General features: G+C 37.6%; 1 protein-coding gene across 2 annotated transcripts in view; it reads right to left on the reverse strand.

Annotated features, from left to right (window-relative positions):
- The window catches only part of BTG4 (BTG anti-proliferation factor 4), a 33783-nt gene extending 21410 nt beyond the window's left edge, over positions 1-12373 (reverse strand). For both annotated transcript variants that reach the window (XM_072821929.1, XM_072821928.1), the window contains exon 1: positions 11889-12373. The gene's annotated coding sequence lies outside the window, so the exon portion shown is untranslated. The remainder of the gene's footprint in view (positions 1-11888) is intronic.
- Between the last annotated feature and the right edge of the window lie 43 nt (positions 12374-12416).

A 12416-nucleotide genomic window follows, 5' to 3' on the forward strand; every position in this document is an offset into this window, starting at 1 on the left:
AGTTTCTGATCTGTAAAATGGGAGGGACAAGAGTGATGCCCCCCACCCAGATTGTTAACAAGATTACAATGAATGACATATTAACGTACCCAGTCCAAAGCCTGCCTAGCAATTGTAACAGGAGGGCAGTATTGCAGAGCAGTTAGGAAACCAGCTCTCATGAATAAATAAATGAAATCATTAAAAAAGAAAAAAAGAAACCAGCTATGAAATAAAGCATCATGGATTGAATCCCAGTCCTTCATTTGCCAGAAATTTAGAGAAGTTTCTCAGTCTCTCTCATCTTCAAAATCTCATCTTTAAAAAAGGGGTGAAGTATAGTACCTATATCCTTGGAACCAGACTTCTAGATCTGGAACTCTTTCTGGGTTGTTATGAGAATTAAGTATAAAATGCCTAGAGCACCAAGTACTCAATAAATGCTCTGTGGATGATAGATTACTACTACTATCATAAGGCTCTTATCCAGATTAGATTATAAAATTATATGAAGTATTTAGCAGAGTGCCTAGCATATAATAAGTGCTCAAAAAGTGGTAGCCTTTCTTATTGATAAATAGTAAATTTATCATTTTATTGTCAGTCTTTACTAATGCTTTATGGATTAGAAGGAGGTATAAACAATGGAATATTACTCAGCCATTAGAAATGACAAATACCCACCATTTGCTTCCACCTGGATAGACCTGGAGGGTTTTATGCTGAGTGAAATAAGTCAATCGGAAAAGGACAAACATTATATGATCTCATTCACTTGGGGAATATAAAAATTAGTGAAAGGAAATAAAGGGAAAGGAGAGAAAATGAGTGAAAATATCAGTGAGGGTGACAAAACATGAGAGACACCTAACTCTGGGAAATGAACAAGGGGTAGTGGAAGGGGAGGTAGGCGGGGGGTGGGGGTGACTGGGTGATGGGCACTGAGGGGGGTACTTGGTGGGATGAGCACTGGGTGTTATGCTATATGTTGGCAAACTGAACTCCAATAAAAATTTTTTTAATAAATTAAATAATAACTTTTAAAATTAATTAATTAATTAAAGGGGGTATAGAACAACTGCATTTTGCAGTTATACCTATCATATTTCATTGTGTTGAATTTAGACCATCACTATAAGGAAACAGGATTCTGACCCAATTTTGTCATTCAATAAATTCTCTTATCGTTTTGTCTACCTGTTATCTGTAAATTTGCCAAGAATGTATCCTGTTACAAGTGAAAACAAATGAGTACAATAAAGATCAAGCAGGGGCCCCTGGGTGGCTCAGTCAATTAAGTGTTTGCCTTTGGCTCAGGTCAGGATCAAGTTTGGCTCCCTGCTCAGTGAGGAGTCTGCTTCTCTCTCTCCCTTTGCCCCTCTCCCTGCTCATGCTCTCTCTCTCTCTCTCTCTGAAATAAACAATCTTTTTAAAAAAAGAATAAAGATCAAACAAAGTACTTTGACAAAATCCAAGTGGAAAGATTTAAATGTCATTCTGTAGCCTGTTTACCATAATATTAGTATTACTCTTTCGAAATTATATATATATATAGAGAGAGAGAGAGAGAGAATATACTAGAATAGAGAAATACAAATATTTACTTTAGTGTTGCTATGAACTAAGATTTTCAATGTAAGGAAAAGGGTAAAAGTGTAAAAATCAAGGAAATTAAGTAAAAAATTATATCATGTTAAATTTGAAATGGTAGTATTAATATGAACCTGAGGTTTTTTTCCAAAAAATTTGTATTTTGGTTCTGTCCACTGAAAGGCCTAGAATCAATGAGCAATCCTTATACTCATTTTGTGGTCTCTAAATACAATTTCTTACTTAAAAAAGTCCTTGGAGAAATGACTGATTTCAGTTCTGGTTCAGGTCATATATTACATGAGCCTGAAATATATTTTATCAGAAAGCAAGAAAACTATACAAAACCAGTGGGTCATGTCAAAAGACATAAAAACCTACATGAAGAGCTCCCATTGGCCAAAGATAGGTCATTTTGAACACTAATAAATACTGAGGTTCTTCAACCAGTTCTCCTCTTCAGGGTCAACACAATCATCCCCCAACTGCTGGAACTATCAGATGCTGATGGCTTATAGCTGCATCTCTCATTGGAACTTACTCTTGGAAACTACCTCACAGTAAAGATATCCTCCCATCCCCTGCAAGGCGTGGCCTGCTGTGCAGCCACTGACTGGCTAATGTGGGGATACAAAATCCTGGCTTCCTTGCTATTCTAAAGGGCTATCCCATCTCCAGAACTCCCCATAAAATAGACTGAGTGCTCAATTGCAACTGTACCATTGGTCTACCTGTCTCTCCACCCAGTCCTATCTTTGTCACCCTCTCATGTGTATCCCTCAAGAGGACTCCCTAATAAACTTGCATGCAGTTTCCCATCTTAGAGGCTGTTTCTAAGGAACTCAATCTACAACAGTTTGTACCAGGGATGTTTTAAGAAAACAGACTCTAAAATGGAATTCTGGAAATGGATTACTCCCTCCTGGCTGGAATAAAAACTTCATTGCTAGTAGTAGTAAAATATGGATATGGATGGCTCCTGACATGCTGGAGAGTATAACTTAAAGCTTTCACCAGTGATGAACTGAAATTAATTATAGATATTATTACTGGAAATACAGATAGGATTGCACTATCTTTGATGCTTTAGGAGATATGAGAAAGGATCATCTAAAGACTGTGAAAATGGTGGCTGAACACCTGGATATCTAGTAATGATATGATTTAACAAGGTTGGTTCAATTCAATTTATTAAGTATTTAAGTATGTACTATATACCCAAAACATATAAAAATAAAATTATGACTAGGACCTTAATGACCTTCCATTTTTATAGTAACTTGCTGATTTCAGCTTTCCATTATATATTTCTTGTTCCTCTTACTCAGTTACAGGGGTTTCCAAACTACTGTACTTTGGAATCACCTGAATATCTTTTAAAAATACTGATGCCTGCCATCAGTCTACCCCCCAGCCATTCTGATTTCAGGGGAATGGAGTGCAACCAGGGAATCAGGACTTTTAAAAGCTTCCCCAAGTGATTATAATGGGCAGCAAAGATAGAAGAGCATTAAGAGAGATAGCTCCCTAGCCATTAAGGGAATTTCACATTTATTTTATACTCTTGATTGCTTCGTAATGCCTTGAGCTCAACAAAGATTATTATCACAAATTTGCATCATTTGTCCTCATCTTTTCTAGCCTTTGCTGGGATAACTTTTGCAAAGTTTTTTTTTTTTTTAATTTATGTTAGAAGTAAAAAAAAATTGGAAATCAGGACAACTACTCATATATTGCTGATATAAAATTTGCTTTGGAACTAAGGCAGCATATGCATTAGCATATCCTCAAATTTCTCCTTTTCAAATGGTTAGTGTTTGCATTTATAATACTGCAGGGGTGCCAGGCGTTTAATAATTCTTTCATTAGTTCACCTTCCCAGATGACATACTGTTACAGTGCATTTTGAGTTGGTGCAACCCATTAGCTGATGAGGCTTTGAACCCTCCCTAGTGATATTTTCTGCAACAGGCCCAGGCAGGCCTGGATGTTATGAATAGAACAGTAGAATAACAATGTACTTAGAGTTCAGGAAAGAACAAATAGAAACTAAACATCATGCAAGACTTCCTTCAGTTACTTGTTTATGATGATTTTAAACACCTTACTTAAATCACCTCCTAGACATAATGAGAACTAGAACTTCTACTATAATTGACATTCATGCCATGACTATTTACTGACCATCTACTGCACGTGAGATGCTGCTAAGTGCCGCGGGGTTAAAAAAATTTTGTTTCACCTGTCCTTTCAAGAGGTTTATAATCTAGAGTAGGAAATCAGGTATGTACACAGGGACTATTTGGATGCAGAGTTTTGAGAAGTGGGATACTCAAAAATCCCTCCAAGTTTCCAGCATGAATAGCCAAGACAATAATGTTATCATTGAAATAACTGAGTTCAAAAAAAAAAGAAAGAAAGAAATAACGGAGTTCAACAGAAGAGCTGGTAGAAAAAGAACAGTGGCCAGTTCAGATTGAGATGTACTGAGTTTTCTTTTTTTAAGATTTTATTTATTTATCCATGAGAGACAGAGAGAGAGAGAGAGAGAGAGAGAGAGAGAGAGAGAGAGAGAGGCAGAGACACAGGCAGAGGGAGAAGCGGGCTCCATGCTGGGAGTCCGACGTGGGACTCGATCCCGCATCCCCAGGATCACACCCCGGGCTGAAGGTGGCGCTAAACCCCTGAGTGACTGGGGCTGCCCCGTACAGAGTTTTCTATGGCAATTAAACACCCAGGTACTTCTGCGATTGACTTATTTCACTCAGCATAATACCCTCCAGTTCCATCCACATTGAAGCAAATGGTGGGTATTTGTTGTGACGAACATTATATGGTCTCATTCATTTGGGGAATATAAAAACTAGTGAAAGGGAATAAAGGGAAAGGAGAGAAAATGGGAAATATCAGAGAGGGAGACAGAACATGAGAGACACCTAACTCTGGGAAACGAACAAGGGGTAGTGGAAAGAGAGGTTGGGGGGGGGGGGTTGAGATGACTGGGTGATAGGCACTGAGGGGGGCACTTGGTGGGATGAGCATGGGTGTTATGCTATATGTTGGCAAACTGAGCTCCAATAAAAAAAAAGAAAAGAGAAAAGAAAAGAAGAAAAGAAAGAAAGAAAAGAAAAGAAAAGAAAAGAAAAGAAAAGAAAAGAAAAGAAAAGAAAAGAAATAAACACCCAGGTAGTAATCAGCATTGACAGGATATTAGAATTTAGCAGAAGATCTAGCCTGGGCCAGCCTAAACCAACCTCATATTTAAGTAGAATAGAAAATAGATGCTAAAATTTAAAGACAAACAAACAAAAAACAAACGCCCCAAAAACAGCTCTTCCACTTTTTTTTAAAGATTTTATTTATTTATTCATGAGACAGAGAGAGAGAGAGAGAGAGAGGCAGAGACATAGGCAGAGGGAGAAGCAGGCTTCCTGTGGGGAGCTTGATGCAGGCTGGATCCCAGGACCCTGGGATCATGCTCTGAGCCAAAGGTGGATGCTCAACCACTGAGCCATCCAGATGCCCCTCTCCCACGGTTTCTACATAATGTCTAAAATTTCCATTATTCAGGCATTTAGTTCCTTGATTAGATGTCTTTTCAGGATTTCCCTCTGAAAATGTCAAATGGGTTATCCCTAGTAGAACAAAAGAATCCTGTTCTGTCCAGAGATGTTTGGAAAAGGGAAGGAAGCCTGGGGGAAATGAGGTTTCTGGCCATTCGGAATGAGGATGAAGAATGAAGGGGAAGCACATCAGAGACATATTTCACCATCTTATTAAGCCTATAACAGAATCGGATGGTAGAAAACTCGAAAATGATCAAAATGACTTTGCACAAGGTAAGACCTTCCTGAATTGCATTCCTCATTTCAGCATGAGAGACTTCAACCCACCACTAAGGTATCTACAAGCCCTGAGGTTCATCAATTAACAGTAAACCTCGAAAATTTGCTTCTACATTTGTCTTCTTGATCTTAACTAAACTTCAATATTTAATGATGTAAAAAGAGGTGAAATAATTTTAAAATACCATCTACTTTGAACATTATGTTCACTGGACTTTTTACATGATAGCCAGTCTTAACAGCAGACCTATTTGATTTCCCTAGTGTGCCTTCCTTAAGTTGGGAATTCCAGCCATTTGCAAGTGCCCATCATTGCTAATGAGGAAAAAAATACAGATGGTTGAGCAAAAAATCCCACTTCTGACAGAAGAGTATTTTTTTTATAACCTCAAATAAGTAGTACCATCTTACGAAGCCATGAACTCTTCCATCCCATTATGTTCAAACCACATATTAAGGAAGTTACACTAATTGTTGAAACAAAATTCGTATGGCAAAATGTTACCTGATTAAACTCTACAGTTATGTGATGTTAATTTAAACCCAAAAGATATTAAATTTAGAGCCACCTAATCTATTAAGTGAAACATTTACTGATAAACTAAATGAATCAAACTATCTGATGCTTCTTTTTCATAAAGTTACCATGCAAGTGTATTTACAACAAGCCTTTTTCCTACTTTATTTGTATTTTCTATGTGCATTAATAAGTAATCATAATGGAAGTGGTATTGTGCTAGAAGGCCTATATATATATATATATATATATATATATATATATATATATATAGCCCTCCCAGAGGACCAGAAGAGTCCTCTCTTCTGCTTCTCCTTGTAGGCTCAAAATTTACTTCTTCCTGCCAGCCCTTACAGAGGACATGGATACTCTCAAAGTTAAGTCCCTAGCCTTTTGCTTACCTCGCTCTGTTTTCTCTTCACTGACATGTCAGTGAAGTCACATATATATGAAATGCATCAAGTTGGAAACCAAGATATTCCACTGCAAACCATTCAGGATGCAAGAAACTGTATACATAGTGCTCTGTACTAATATAGTAAATGTGTGTTATATACACCAGCACCACTCTCTGCTATTATGAAATGCTAATTTCAAAAATGCAGTAGAGTACTGGAAAATAATATTTTCTTACTAATGGAAGATACTACTCCCAGGCTCCAAGATTTTACCCGGAAAGTAGGAATGGAGCTTGCAATTTAAACAAGTTATAGATGAGCTAAAAGGGGAAAGACCATATACACTTGACTGAATGTTTGAACTTAATGACATCCTTGAGATATATTCTATGGAGATAGAGGAAATAAAGATAATAAATCAGAATTATGTGACTTTTTTTCAGAGTTATAAAAATTTTTTAAACTGAGGAATACAAACCCCGCCTAGAAAAAAGGATTAAGGGCCAAATGGGAGAATAGAAATAAAAACAAAAATAAGTAGACCTCCAGTGGCGCTTAAAAGAATGGCATAAAGTATTTTCATGCTGACGAATTTATTAACAAGATAATCAGTCAATTTCCTGCTTTTGGCTTCATAAAGTTACAGAACACATTCTAGAGCTTTTAAGAATAGACTTTCTTCAACTGTGCATTCAGATCATCTGTTGTCTGTACTGAAACTCTAAAATTACTTCTAAAATCCTTAAATATCTACCTGAGACTTTTTGGGGAGGCGACAGAGGCTAACCAGTATGGGGGAAGCAGCCAGAAAAGTTAATATGTTTCCTAATAGTCTAGAGAAGTCCATGGACCCCTCACTGACTCAATAAATAAAGCCCTGAGACAACAGTCTGGAAAAGCCAGTACAGTCATCTACTGCCCACTGACCAAGCCTTATGACCTGATGGTTCCCAGACAACTATTTCCCTTGAATTCATATATTCCCTTGAATTCATATAGGTATATGACCCTGTTTACAATAGCTTGGCTTTTGTGGGAGTCCTCTCTTCTGCTTCTCCTTGTAGGCTCAAGATTTACTTCTTACTGCCAGCCCTTACAAGAGGACACGGATACTCTCAAAGTTAAGTCCCAAGCCTTCTGCTTACCTCACTCTGTTTTCTCTTCAAGAAAAACACCTTGCTCTGTCCTGGGTGGACCAGAGCAAATGTTGGAGGGTCAGTAAAATATAAGACAGCATACCTCTCCTGGAGATCTCATTCATCCTTAGGACTTCAACTGTTGCACCTTTAGGAAACATCTAAATCCCTCCTTTCAAGAGTTGCAGCCCCAAATATCCAACTCTATGAAAGTCCTTTCATCACCTAAACTAAACATGCCTGAGCATAAATGCATCATAATTAGCATCTTACTAGATTTGCCTCCCAGCATCTTTGAAACTAGAACGTGGAGGTTCATCTTGTTCTCCCTCCACTTTAACCAGTCACTAGGTCTTATGCCCTTTCCTTCCCCAAATCTTTCCCATTCATACCAAGTGATTCCTATATCATTTCATACCTAGGTCATTAAAATAATTACCTAAATGGATGCTGAGTCTCCCCAGTCTCCCCCTCCTCTAATCCATGCTACTCTATTAATTACCACAGAACAACATGTGGTATAAGTCATAGACCCCTGCAGGCAGGAGAATGAGATTAAAACTCCCGGTAGCCTGACACCTATAGTCCCCCATGATCTATCTCCAACTTACCCACATCTCTAATCTTATTTCCCCAAGTGGGGACACACTCATTGCTCTCCCAACTGACCACATATGTTACGGTCTCCATGAACTGGCTTGTATTTTTCCCTCACAAATTGCTCGTCTTACCAAAAATACCAACCTCTATCTTCTCCCTTTATCTATGTCCTACTTTTCCTTCTAGATCCAGCTCTATCCCATAGTTTCTGTACAACCTTCTCTGTGTGCCAACCTTCAGTGATTTGCCTTTTCTTTTTTGCTAAATACTGGCAATAATGAAGCTTACGTAAGTTGTGCAGCCACTATAAAAAAAAAAAAAAACAGTATGAAGATTCCTCCAAAAAAATAAAAATAAAAAATACCATATAATTCAGTCATTCCAATTCTGGGTATTTATGCAAAGAAAACAAAAACACAAATTTGAAGAGATTATGCACCCCAATATTTATTGCAGCATTATGTACAATAGCCAAGATATGAAAGTGTTCATCCATAGACAATTAAACAAAAGAGAAGTAGTTGATAGATAGATAGATAGATAGATAGATAGATAGATAGATAGATAGATATAGATGTATAATGGAATATTACTCAGCCATAAAAAGGATGGAATCTTGCCATTTGTAACAATATGGATGGACCTAGAGGGCATTATGCTAAGTGAAATAAGTCTGACATAGAAAGGCAAATACCATATGATTTCAGTTATGTAGAGGATCTAAAAAATGAAACAAACAAAAAACAGAAAGAGATTCATAAATACAGAGAACAAACTGGTGGTTACCAGAGGAAAGAGGATTCAGGAAATAGGCAAAATAGGTAAAGGGGATTAAGAGGTACAAACTTCCAGTTATGAAATAAATAAGTCAAAGGGATGAAAAGTACAACATAGGGAATATAGTCAATAATATTGTAATAACTTTGTATGGTGATACATGGTAGCTACACTTAGCAAACTATTTCATAATGTATATAATTGTCAAATCACGATGTTATATACCTGAAAGTAATTTATCAAATATTTAATTAAAAATTTAAAAATTAAAAATTAATTTTAAAATAATAATGAATCTTACATTATTCAGAAGACTTAAAGCATGTATAAATCTAACAATCTTGGTATGTAATGTAAATATATATAATATAAATAATATATAGATATTAATTATATATTTATATTGATATAATTACTAAACCATCGCTATCTTAATTATGTACACAAATCATCTCTCCAACTAGACCACAAATCCTGTGTTCTCTCAAGATGGTAAATATGCAACGTGTTTGCTCCTACTGCTGAATCCTTAACAAAAAGCTCAAGCAATTTCAGTAATAAAGTCTCTTTTTTAGATCGTTTCTGATTTACTTTAACATTTTCATACTGAAAGCAACAGTATTGATTAATCAATAAATATAAATAAGCTAATGAAGAATCTGGTGCACTCTTACTAATAAGAACACAATGAAATGAAATCAGAAGTATGAAATTATAAAAATTCCTGGCAGTTCATTTTAGCTAGAAAAAAGTCTCCTCTCATAATTGAACAGATTCATTGATTTTTAGCTCTTCAAAGGCACTATGTTGACTTCTATCTAGTCTTGCATCAACATGTAAACTAGTTCCTAAATAGAGTGTCATAAATGTTAATAAGCTAGTCTGATGTTTATTGATCAATATAAAAATCAAAACATGGTTCTCTATTTCCTAAGAGAAAATATACATTTAGAAAATAGGTTTAAAAGAAGCTGCTAAACTCCAACAATTTCTCATCAGTCTGATTCTTCATTTCTTCCTCCAAACAACATCCTCCAAAAGATATGAAGGCTAAAAAATGTTCAGATGGTGTGTCTGTGTTATATTAAAGAAGAGAGCAAGTTTGTCTCCGTTTTAATTCCCAATTCCCATCACTCTAGTCTTTTATCGAGGAGTGGTAAATTTAACCAATACAAATTCTCCAAAGCTGAACCAGAAGGTATGTGTTTTCTATACTCTTCTGGGTTTGTTCCTAATCACCAACCTCATCTCCTCTCCTTAGCACTCCTTCCTCATCACTCGAATCACCAAAAGCCCAGAAATTCAATAAAACAGTAAACAATTGCTCTGAAAGGTACCTTCCTGGTTTTGTCTAAAATAAATGCAATCTTCTGTTTGGTCATTTAAAACACCACAGGCATTCTTACTTAGATTAAATCATGGGTCTCCCTGGTCTCCAGGCATGCCTAGACATGAACCATAAAGGGAATGAGATCCTTGGAGTTTCTCTAGTAACTACAGGCCAAATCAACAGCAACCCTAAGAAGAAGCATTCTTTGAAAAAAAAAAAAAAAAAAAAAAGAAAAAAGAAAGAAAGAAAGAAAGAAAGAAAGAAAGAAAGAAAGAAAGAAAGAAAGAAAGAAAGAAAGAAAGAAAGAACCAGGACAAGGCCACATTTTTTTCCTCGTTTTTACTTTTTTTAGTTGCACTACCTGCAAAATAAACTGCGTTTAAAAAAAGTGATTTTTGGAAGCAATGCATCTTGATGACTTTTACATATGTTTTCTTTATTTTTAAAATTATCTTTGAAGAAAAGCTTTAAGAATCTAAAATTTCAAGGCATCTACTGCAACCACTACCTTGGAGGGCAGGAATCTAGCTCAGGTAAGAAATGTAAGATGCGACTAATCACAAAACATCAATCAGGAAGAGGTATTTAATATTGTATCGGGTGAAGTAAATAGCAGTTTGGAAAAACAGAATTGTTTTTATAAGGATATCCTAACCAAAACTTGTGAGTCTGCATATTGTTAATGGAATGGAAGCTATTTCATTCCTGCATTTATATATGTATGTATATTTAACTATCAAATACAAAACTGATTCTACAGTTACCTCTAGAGAGCTCACAGGCTAATTAGCTCTGATTCCAGCATTTTGTCTGGTATGGCTTGGGACACTGTACATGTTAAAGAAGCGTGTGGGATTTATGTGGTGTATTCTACAACACTGTGCCTCTCCCAAAGATAAGATGAATGATCTTATCTGACGAAGTGATCTGTCTTTTGCAATTTAACTTTACAAGTTAATCTTGAGAATCAATGTTTTCTGCACTATACATTTTATACTTTAATTTCTTACTTCTCACTTTGGTGTTCTCAGAATACAGGATGCATCTGGCCAAAAAATGTGCTGTCTTTTATTGGAAGATAATGCTGTAACATTCAGGCTCATCCTTGGGAAGTTCTTCTGGCGGTTTAATAGTGTGAGTTTAGGATCTAGATTACCTGCCCCTAATTCATGCTACCAGTGGCATCTATGAAACCATTTCCTAGGTTTAGGGAATCAATCTCCAGCTGGGAAATTTTCCTCTGGGGAAAATAATTTAGATCTAAGCTTTTGGAATCAACAATGAGTGTGCTATACCAGATGCATGGAGACGGTACTGGAGGGCCAACCAACTCCACTCCCCAAAGTGTGGGATTAGAATGTTCTTTATCCTTTCCTGACTCATTCACTGAAGGAAAAGAGGGGAAGGAGTAACTAAAGGAAAGAAGTATTAGTAGAGGTCTCCCAGAAACTCTCTGTAACTGTCTTCTTTTTGTTCAATCTACTCCAAATACACACATAATACATCTACGTTATCAGATGTGGAATTGTGAGAATGAGAAAATGTAACTGGTTCGCAAGACATCGTTTTTCTGGCCACCCAGCCCTCACCCTGAATAGCCAAATTTAGTCTTGCTTGCAGGACCTACTGAAGCCTGCCTCCTCAGAGAACCTTCCCTGACAATTACAGTTCTCACTGATGCCCCGTCCTACCCTCTTCTATTTGTCCCCAGCTTACCAATTTATCATATATTGTCTTGGGTTGGTCAATAATGCGTGTTCACATCTTGTCACCACCTGGATTATACATATGGAGGGTAGAATGCGTGACCTTAGGTGCTGAACACATAGCAGGCATTTGAATCAACATGTGCGGACTGAGCTTTGCTCTAACTACTGGATGAGAAGAGCCGAGCCGACCCTCCCCGTCACCGCAGGGCCCTCCGAGGGTGTGAGAAGCCCCAGGGGAAGACAAGGGTGCGGAGGGGCCCCTGGAAGGCAGTGCTCCCACAAGCCAGAGGCCGCGCAGGCCTATCTCCCTTTGGAAAATCGGAGCCTGCAATCTGATACCGGGCCAAGCTGTTTCCCCCGTCGAGGACGGGCGGGAGGGCAGAAGGAGCTCTTGGTCACCACTGCCCTAGCAGGAAGAGAAACTCGGGAATCCGCGCCGCGGCCTCCAGGGCCTCCCCCGCAGGGACTCGCCCCCGGCGGGGCCCGCAGCTCCCTCCCCGCCCGCCCCTCCCCCACCCCGCCCCTCCCCCACCCC

This window comes from Canis lupus, chromosome 3 (assembly GCF_048164855.1).
Source record: "Canis lupus baileyi chromosome 3, mCanLup2.hap1, whole genome shotgun sequence".
Taxonomy (NCBI): domain Eukaryota; kingdom Metazoa; phylum Chordata; class Mammalia; order Carnivora; family Canidae; genus Canis; species Canis lupus.